The sequence below is a fragment of the Cryptomeria japonica genome, unplaced genomic scaffold, assembly GCF_030272615.1.
Source record: "Cryptomeria japonica unplaced genomic scaffold, Sugi_1.0 HiC_scaffold_56, whole genome shotgun sequence".
Classification (NCBI taxonomy): domain Eukaryota; kingdom Viridiplantae; phylum Streptophyta; class Pinopsida; order Cupressales; family Cupressaceae; genus Cryptomeria; species Cryptomeria japonica.
The window spans coordinates 158,322-167,389 of NW_026728878.1; positions in this window are offsets into that span (position 1 = coordinate 158,322).

The window sequence follows — 9,068 nt, forward strand, 5'->3', positions numbered from 1 at the left end:
CTTGACACTCACCCTCGCACCCACCTTGGAACCCAACCTAGCACCCACCCACCCTGACACCAACCCTAGCACCTACCCACCCTTGCACCCACCCTGTGACCCATCTTGGCACCCACCCATCCTACCACTCAACCTATCACCCACCTTCTCACCCACCTTGGCATCCACCTTAGCACCCACCCACACTGGCACCTTGGCACCCACCTCGGGCAAGGTGGGTGCACACCCACCCTGGCACCCAATTTAGAACCCACCGAGCATGTTACCCACCTTGGCACCCACATTGCAGCCCACCCTAGTACCCACCCTATGACCCACATTGGCATCCACACCCTAGCACCCAGGCACCTCGACACCCGCCTTGACACCCACCCTAGCACTGAACCTGTGACCCACCTTGGAACTCACCCTAGAACCCACCCACCCTGTGAACCACCTTGGCATCCACCTTAGCACCCACCCACCTTGGCACCCACTCTAGCACTCACCCATCCTAACACCCAACTTGTTACCCACCTTGGCACCCGCCCTCGCGTCCACCTTGAAACCCACCCTAGCACCCACCCACGCAGGAGCCCACCTTGGCACCCAACCTAACACCCACGCATCCTGGCACCCAACTTGTGACCCACCTTGGAACCCACCCTAGTACCCACCTTTGAACCCACTATATCACCAACCCACCTTGGCACCCACCCTATGACCCTCTTTGGAATCCACCCTAGCACGCACCCACCCTGGCACCCACCATGGAGCGCACCCTAGCACCCACCCACCTCGGCACGCACCTCAACACCCACCTTGGTGTGCGCACTGCGCCAACCTCTCAAAGACCCTATGTGGTGCGCTCCAAAGTGTACACCTTTGGTGCGCTCCAAGGTGCGCACCTTTGGTGCACACCGAGGTGCACACCAAAGTGTGCACCGAGGTGAGCACCAAAGTGCACTCCAGGGTGCACACCAAGGCGTGCACCTTTGGTGCGGTCAATGCAAACGAATTCGGAAGTTGGGGTCGATGTCCTAATCGCTGCTGCAGACTACACGTATGAGAATCGGACAAATAGCTTTATATAGGGGAGGTGTTGCGTTTGATGGGTTGACTCCCCTGGTTGTGTGCACTGCACCAACTTCAAAGACCCTGTCTTGTTTAAGAAGTCAAAAGTTGGGGTGGATGTCCTAATCATTGCTGCAGTCTACGCATGTATGAGAATCAGACAAATAGCTTATATAGGGGAGGTGTTGCATTCGGTGGGTTGACTCCCCTGGTTGTGCGCACTGCGCCAACCTCAAAGACCCCGCATAGCAGAAGAAGTCGGAAGTCGGATTTTGGTGAGCACCAAGGCGTGCACCTTTGGTGCGGTCAACGCAGACGAATTCAGAAGTTGGGGTGGATGTCCTAATCGTTGTTGCAGGCTACACATGTATGAGAATCAGACAAATAGCTTATATAGGGGAGGTGTTGGGTTTGATGGGTCAACTCCCTTGGTTGTGCGCATTACGCCAACCTCAAAGACCTTGTTTTCGTTAAGAAGTCAAAAGTTGGGGTCAATGTCCTAATGGCTCCTGCAGGCTACACATGTATGAGAATCGGACAAATAGCTTATATAGGGGAGGTGTTGGGTTTGATGGGTCGACTCCCCTGGTTGTGCGCATTACGTCAACCTCAAAGACCTTGTTTTCGTTAAGAAGTCAAAAGTTGGGGTCGATGTCCTAATTGCTCCTGTAGACTACACATGTATGAGAATCAGACAAATAGCTTATATAGGGGAGGTGTTGGGTTTGATGGGTTGACTCCCCTAGTTGTTCGCATTACACCAACCTCAAAGACCTTGTTTTCGTTTAGAAGCCGAAAGTTGGGGTCGATGTCCTAATTGCTCCTGCAGGCTACGCATGTATGAGAATCAGACAAATAGCTTATATAGGGGAGGTGTTGGGTTTGATGGGTCGACTCCCCTGGTTGTGCGCATTGCGCCAACCTCAAAGACCCTGCATTGCGGATGAAGTCGAAAGTCAGAGTTTGGTGTGCTACAAGGTGTGGTCGAAGGTGCTCACCTAGGTGTGCACCTTTGGAGCACAGGAAAAGTGCCCTCCAAAAGTGCGCACCTTTGGAGTGCACAAAAGTGCCCTCCAAAAGTGCGCACCTTTGGAGCGCAGAAAAGTGCCCTCCAAAAAGTGCCCTCCAAAAGTGCGCACCTTTGGAGCGCAGAAAAGTGCCCTCCAAAAAGTGCCCTCCAAAAGTGCGCACCTTTGGAGCGCAGAAAAGTGCCCTCCAAAAAGTGCCCTCCAAAAGTGCGCACCTTTGGAGCGCAGAAAAGTGCCCTCCAAAAAGTGCCCTCCAAAAGTGCGCACCTTTGGAGCGCAGAAAAGTGCCCTCCAAAAAGTGCCCTCCAAAAGTGCGCACCTTTGGAGCGCAGAAAAGTGCCCTCCAAAAAGTGCCCTCCAAAAGTGCGCACCTTTGGAGCGCAGAAAAGTGCCCTCCAAAAAGTGCCCTCCAAAAGTGCGCACCTTTGGAGCGCAGAAAAGTGCCCTCCAAAAAGTGCCCTCCAAAAGTGCGCACCTTTGGAGCGCAGAAAAGTGCCCTCCAAAAAGTGCCCTCCAAAAGTGCGCACCTTTGGAGCGCAGAAAAGTGCCCTCCAAAAAGTGCCCTCCAAAAGTGCGCACCTTTGGAGCGCAGAAAAGTGCCCTCCAAAAAGTGCCCTCCAAAAGTGCGCACCTTTGGAGCGCAGAAAAGTGCCCTCCAAAAGTGCGCACCTTTGGAGCGCACAAAAGTGCCCTCCAAAAGTGCGCACTTTTGGTGCGCACCAAGGCGCTGGTTCGGTCGTTGCAGGCGAGTTCGGAAGTTGGGGTCGATGTCCTGAGCGGAGGTGCAAACTACACAGGTGTCGGAATCGGACAAATAGCTTATATAGGGGAGGTGTATGCTTCGATGGGTCGACTCCCCAGGTTGAGCGCACCGCGCCAACCTCAAAGACCCTACGGTATGGATGAAGTCGGAAGTTGGGTCCGATGACCGATTCGATTAGTAGGTATGCTCATGAGGTCGGAATTTGGGTCCGATGACCTGCCATGTGCAGGAAGGCGAATGTTGACACTGTGCGTTGCAAGGTGCACACCAAGGCGCTGGTGCGGTCTTTTTAGTCGAGTTCGGAAGTTGGGGTCGATGTCCTGATCGGAGGTGCAAGCTACACAGGTGTGGGAATCGGACAAATAGCTTATATAGGGGAGGTGTATGCTTCGTTGGGTCGACTCCCCGGGTTGAGCGCACCGCGCCAACCTCAAAGACCCTACGGTATGGATGAAGTCGGAAGTTGGGTCCGATGACCGATTCGATATGTAGGCATACTCGCGAGGTCGGAATTTGGGTCCGATGACCTGCCACGTGCAGGAAGGCGAATGTTGGCACTGTGCGTTGCAAGGTGCGCACCAAGGCGCTGGTTCGGTCGTTGGAGGCGAGTTCGGAAGTTGGGGTCGATGTCTTGATCGGAGGTGCAAACTACACAGGTGTGGGAATCGGACAAATAGCTTATATAGGGGAGGTGTATGCTTCGTTGGGTCGACTCCCCGGGTTGAGCGCACCGCGCCAACCTCAAAGACCCTACGGTATGGATGAAGTCGGAAGTTGGGTCCGATGACCGATTCGATATGTAGGCATACTCGCGAGGTCGGAATTTGGGTCCGATGACCTGCCATGTGCAGGAAGGCGAATGTTGGGACTGTGCGTCGCAAGGTGCGCACCAAGGCGCTGGTGCCGTCGTTGCAGTCGAGTTCGGAAGTTGGGGTCGATGTCCTGGTCAGAGGTGCAAACTACACAGGTGTGGGAATCGGACAAATAGCTTATATAGGGGAGGTGTATGCTTCGATGGGTCGACTCCCTGGGTTGAGCGCACCGCGCCAACCTCAAAGACCCTACAGTATGGATGAAGTCGGAAGTTGGGTCCGATGACCGATTCGATACGTAGGCATATTGGCGAGGTCTGAATTTGTGTCCGATGACCTGCCATGCGCAGGAAGGCGGAATTTGGGTCCGATGACCGAGTTGATGGCGTGCCATGCGCAGAAAGGCGGAATTTGGGTCCGATGACCGAGTTGATGTTGATGGCCCGCCATGCACAGGAAGGCGGAATTTGGGTCCGATGACCGATTTGAAGGCGTGCCATACGCAAAAAGGCGGAGTTTGGGTCCGATGACCGAGTTGATATTGATGGCCCGCCATGCGCAGGAAGGCGGAATTTGGGTCCGATGACCTGACATACGCATGGAGTCCGACTCGGGGGCCGATGTTCGATTCGATGACTTGCATTGTGGGTAAAGTCGGAAGTTGTGGTCTTTGACCCGATTCGATGACCAGACTTCGGCTGCTTGAGAATCGGACAAATAACTTATATAGGGGAGGTAGTGTTCTCGAGCATCCTCCCCCCGTGCCCGTTTATGTCGATTGATGCTGGTGCTCGACTGGTTGGAGCGCTCGGATGCAAAAATCTTGCACCAGGATTTATCGATTGTGATGGACACGGCAAGTCTCCTGATTGCTATGCAGGAGCTCATCGTGAATCTCTATGCGGCCTTGGTATGGACTCGACCTGCGGAATGGTTCGGCAATGGTAGTCGCTCCAACACGTCCTTGCAATGGCCACAGAGGTGATTCGACTAGAGCTCCAGTCTAGCTTTTGGGTTGCTTGGCGGACTGGTATAGCCGCGATCGAGTTCCGGCCATGAACGTTTTAGATAGCTCTTGGGCTTTCTGGGACGGAAGTCGGAAGTTTGGGCTGTTGTCCGATTTGATGACCATTCTTCGGATGTGTGAGAATCGGACAAATAACTTATATAGGGGACTGTGTTGTCTCACGCAGCCCCCTCCGTGCCCCTCTATCTCGACCGATGTTGGTGCTTGAAAGGGTTGGGATCGCTCGGATTTATAAACGTGCACCACCATTTGTCGAGTGTGAGGGACGCGGCAGGTCTCCTAAATGCTATGCGGGCGCTCTCTGAGAATCTCTATCCGGCCTCGACACAGACTAGTCTTGCTGAATGGTTTGGCACTGGTAGTCGATCCAACACGTCGTTGTTGTGGCCGCCTAGGCGATTCGATTCGAGCCCCCGTCTAGCTTTTGGGTTGCTTGGCGGATTTTGCCCTATCCGCAAGTGAGCTCGGTCCCTAAACGTTCGAGAAACCCGATTGCTATGCGCCGACTCTCTTTCTTGCGAGCCTCCATCTAGCTTTTGGGTCTCTACGGAACGGAAGTCGGAATCTGGGACCGTTGTTTGATTCGACGAGGCAGACTACGGTTGTGCGAGAATCGGACAAATAACTTATATAGGGGAGGTGTTGACTGGAGCATTCTCCCCCGTGCCCCTCTAACTCGACCAATGCTGGCGCTCGAACGGTGGTAGCGCTCGGATTTTCATTGAGCGCCAGCATTGGTCGATTTAGAGGGGCATGCGAGATTCCCGAATGCTATGCGAGGGCTCTAACGGAAATGTCTATTGGTTTCGGTATGGATGCAATTGCGAGTGGTTCGGCAAAGGTAGTCGTTCCGATGCGTCCATGTCGTGGCCAAATCGATAATTCGATTTGAGCCCTCGTATAGCATTTGGGTCTCTCGATGTGATTCCGCATTCCAGTCCCTTTGGGCACTGCTTGAGCCGCATCCCAGGGGGTTCCCTTCCCAATAATCTGCCTCGCAACCCGATTGCTATGCGGTGAGGCTCCTCGGCCGCCTCGGAACTATCTGTGTATCAGACGCATCGCGGGATAAGGGGTTGGCAACGGTAGTCGCCCCAAGCGCGTCCGATGCTTGGACCATTCCGAGGCGGCCCTGAAGCCTCTTCCGTCTAGCCGTTGGGTCCTTCTCGCCGCATCCCTCGCCTCGCACCCCGATTGCTATGCGGTGAGGCTCCTCGGCCGCCTCGGAACTATCTGTGTATCGGACGCGTCGCGGGATAAGGGGTTGTCACTGGTAGTCGCCCCAAGCGCGTCCGATGCTTGGACCATTCCGAGGCGGCCCTGAAGCCTCTTCCGTCTAGCCGTTGGGTCCTTCTCGCCGCATCCCTCGCCTCGCACCCCGATTGCTATGCGGTGAGGCTCCTCGGCCGCCTCGGAACTATCTGTGTATCGGACGCGTCGCGGGATAAGGGGTTGTCATTGGTAGTCGCCCCAAGCGCGTCCGATGCTTGGACCATTCCGAGGCGGCCCTGAAGCCTCTTCCGTCTAGCCGTTGGGTCCTTCTCGCCGCATCCCTCGCCTCGCACCCCGATTGCTATGCGGTGAGGCTCCTCGGCCGCCTCGGAACTATCTGTGTATCGGACGCGTCGCGGGATAAGGGGTTGTCACTGGTAGTCGCCCCAAGCGCGTCCGATGCTTGGACCATTCCGAGGCGGCCCTGAAGCCTCTTCCGTCTAGCCGTTGGGTCCTTCTCGCCGCATCCCTCGCCTCGCACCCCGATTGCTATGCGGTGAGGCTCCTCGGCCGCCTCGGAACTATCTGTGTATCGGACGCGTCGCGGGATAAGGGGTTGTCACTGGTAGTCGCCCCAAGCGCGTTCGATGCTTGGACCATTCCGAGGCGGCCCTGAAGCCTCTTCCGTCTAGCCGTTGGGTCCTTCTCGCCGCATCCCTCGCCTCGCACCCCGATTGCTATGCGGTGAGGCTCCTCGGCCGCCTTGGAACTATCTGTGTATCGGACGCGTCGCGGGATAAGGGGTTGTCACTGGTAGTCGCCCCAAGCGCGTCCGATGCTTGGACCATTCCGAGGCGGACCCGAAGCCTCTTCCGTCTAGCCGTTGGGTCCTTCTCGCCGCATCCTTCGCCTCGCACCCCGATTGCTATGCGGTGAGGCTCCTCGGCCGCCTCGGAACTATCTGTGTATCGGACGCGTCGCGGGATAAGGGGTTGTCACTGGTAGTCGCCCCAAGCGCGTCCGATGCTTGGACCATTCCGAGGCGGACCCGAAGCCTCTTCCGTCTAGCCGTTGGGTCCTTCTCGCCGCATCCCTCGCCTCGCACCCCGATTGCTATGCGGTGAGGCTCCTCGGCCGCCTTGGAACTATCTGTGTATCGGACGCGTCGCGGGATAAGGGGTTGTCACTGGTAGTCGCCCCAAGCGCGTCCGATGCTTGGACCATTCCGAGGCGGACCCGAAGCCTCTTCCGTCTAGCCGTTGGGTCCTTCTCGCCGCATCCCTCGCCTCGCACCCCGATTGCTATGCGGTGAGGCTCCTCGGCCGCCTTGGAACTATCTGTGTATCGGACGCGTCGCGGGATAAGGGGTTGTCACTGGTAGTCGCCCCAAGCGCGTCCGATGCTTGGACCATTCCGAGGCGGACCCGAAGCCTCTTCCGTCTAGCCGTTGGGTCCTTCTCGCCGCATCCCTCGCCTCGCACCCCGATTGCTATGCGGTGAGGCTCCTCGGCCGCCTTGGAACTATCTGTGTATCGGACGCGTCGCGGGATAAGGGGTTGTCACTGGTAGTCGCCCCAAGCGCGTCCGATGCTTGGACCATTCCGAGGCGGCCCCGAAGCCTCTTCCGTGTAGCCGTTGGGTCGTTCTCGCCGCATCCCTCGCCTCGCACCCCGATTGCTATGCGGTGAGGCTCCTCGGCCGCCTTGGAACTATCTGTGTATCGGACGCGTCGTGGGATAAGGGGTTGTCACTGGTAGTCGCCCCAAGCGCGTCCGATGCTTGGACCATTCCGAGGCGGCCCCGAAGCCTCTTCCGTGTAGCCGTTGGGTCCTTCTCGCCGCATCCCTCGCCTCGCACCCCGATTGCTATGCGGTGAGGCTCCTCGGCCGCCTTGGAACTATCTGTGTATCGGACGCGTCGCGGGATAAGGGGTTGTCACTGGTAGTCACCCCAAGCGCGTCCGATGCTTGGACCATTCCGAGGCGGACCTGAAGCCTCTTCCCTCTAGCCGTTGGGGCTTTCTCGCCGCATCCCTCGCCTCGCACCCTGATTGCTATGCTGTGAGGCTCCTCGGCCGCCTTGGAACTATCTGTGTATCGGACGCATCGCGGGATAAGGGGTTGGCAGTGGTAGTCGCCCCAAGCGCATCCGATGCTTGGACCATTCCGAGGCGGCCCTGCAGCCTCTTCCGTCTAGCCGTTGGGGCCATCTCGCCGCATCCCCCACCTCGCACCACGATTGCTATGCGGTGAGGCTCCTTGGCCGCCTCGGAACTATCTGTGTATCGGACGCATCGCGGGATAAGGGGTTGTCACTGGTAGTCGCCCCAAGCGCGTCCGATGCTTGGACTATTCCGAGGCGGCCCTGCAGCCTCTTCCATCTAGCCGTTGGGGCCATCTCGCTGCATCCCCCACCTCCTCGGCCGCCTCGGAACTATCTGTGTATCGGACGCATCGCGGGATAAGGGGTTGGCAGTGGTAGTCGCCCCAAGCGCGTCCGATGCTTGGACTATTCCGAGGCAGCCCTGCAGCCTCTTCCGTCTAGCCTTTGGGGCCATCTCGCCGCATCCCTCGCCTCGCACCCCGATTGCTATGCGGTGAGGCTCCTCGGCCGCCTGGGAACTATCTTCGTATCGGACGCATCGCGGGATAAGGGGTTGTCACTGGTAGTCGCCCCAAGCGCGTCCGATGCTTGGACTATTCCGAGGCGGCCCTGTGGCCTCTTCCGTCTAGCCGTTGGGGCCATCTCGCCGCATCCCCCACCTCGCACCCCGATTGCTATGCGGTGAGGCTCTTCGGCCGCCTTGGAACTATCTTCGTATCGGACGCATCGCGGGATAAGGGGTTGTCACTGGTAGTGGCCCCAAGCGCGTCCGATGCTTGGACTATTCCGAGGCGGCCCTGCAGCCTCTTCCGTCTAGCCGTTGGGGCCATCTCGCCGCATCCCCCACCTCGCACCCCGATTGCTATGCGGTGAGGCTCCTCGGCCGCCTTGGAACTATCTTCGTATCGGACGCATCGCGGGATAAGGGGTTGTCACTGGTAGTCGCCCCAAGCGCGTCCGATGCTTGGACTATTCCGACGCGGCCCTGTGGCCTCTTCCGTCTAGCCGTTGGGGCCATCTCGCCGCATCCCCCACCTCGCACCCCGATTGCTATGCGGTGAGGCTCCTCG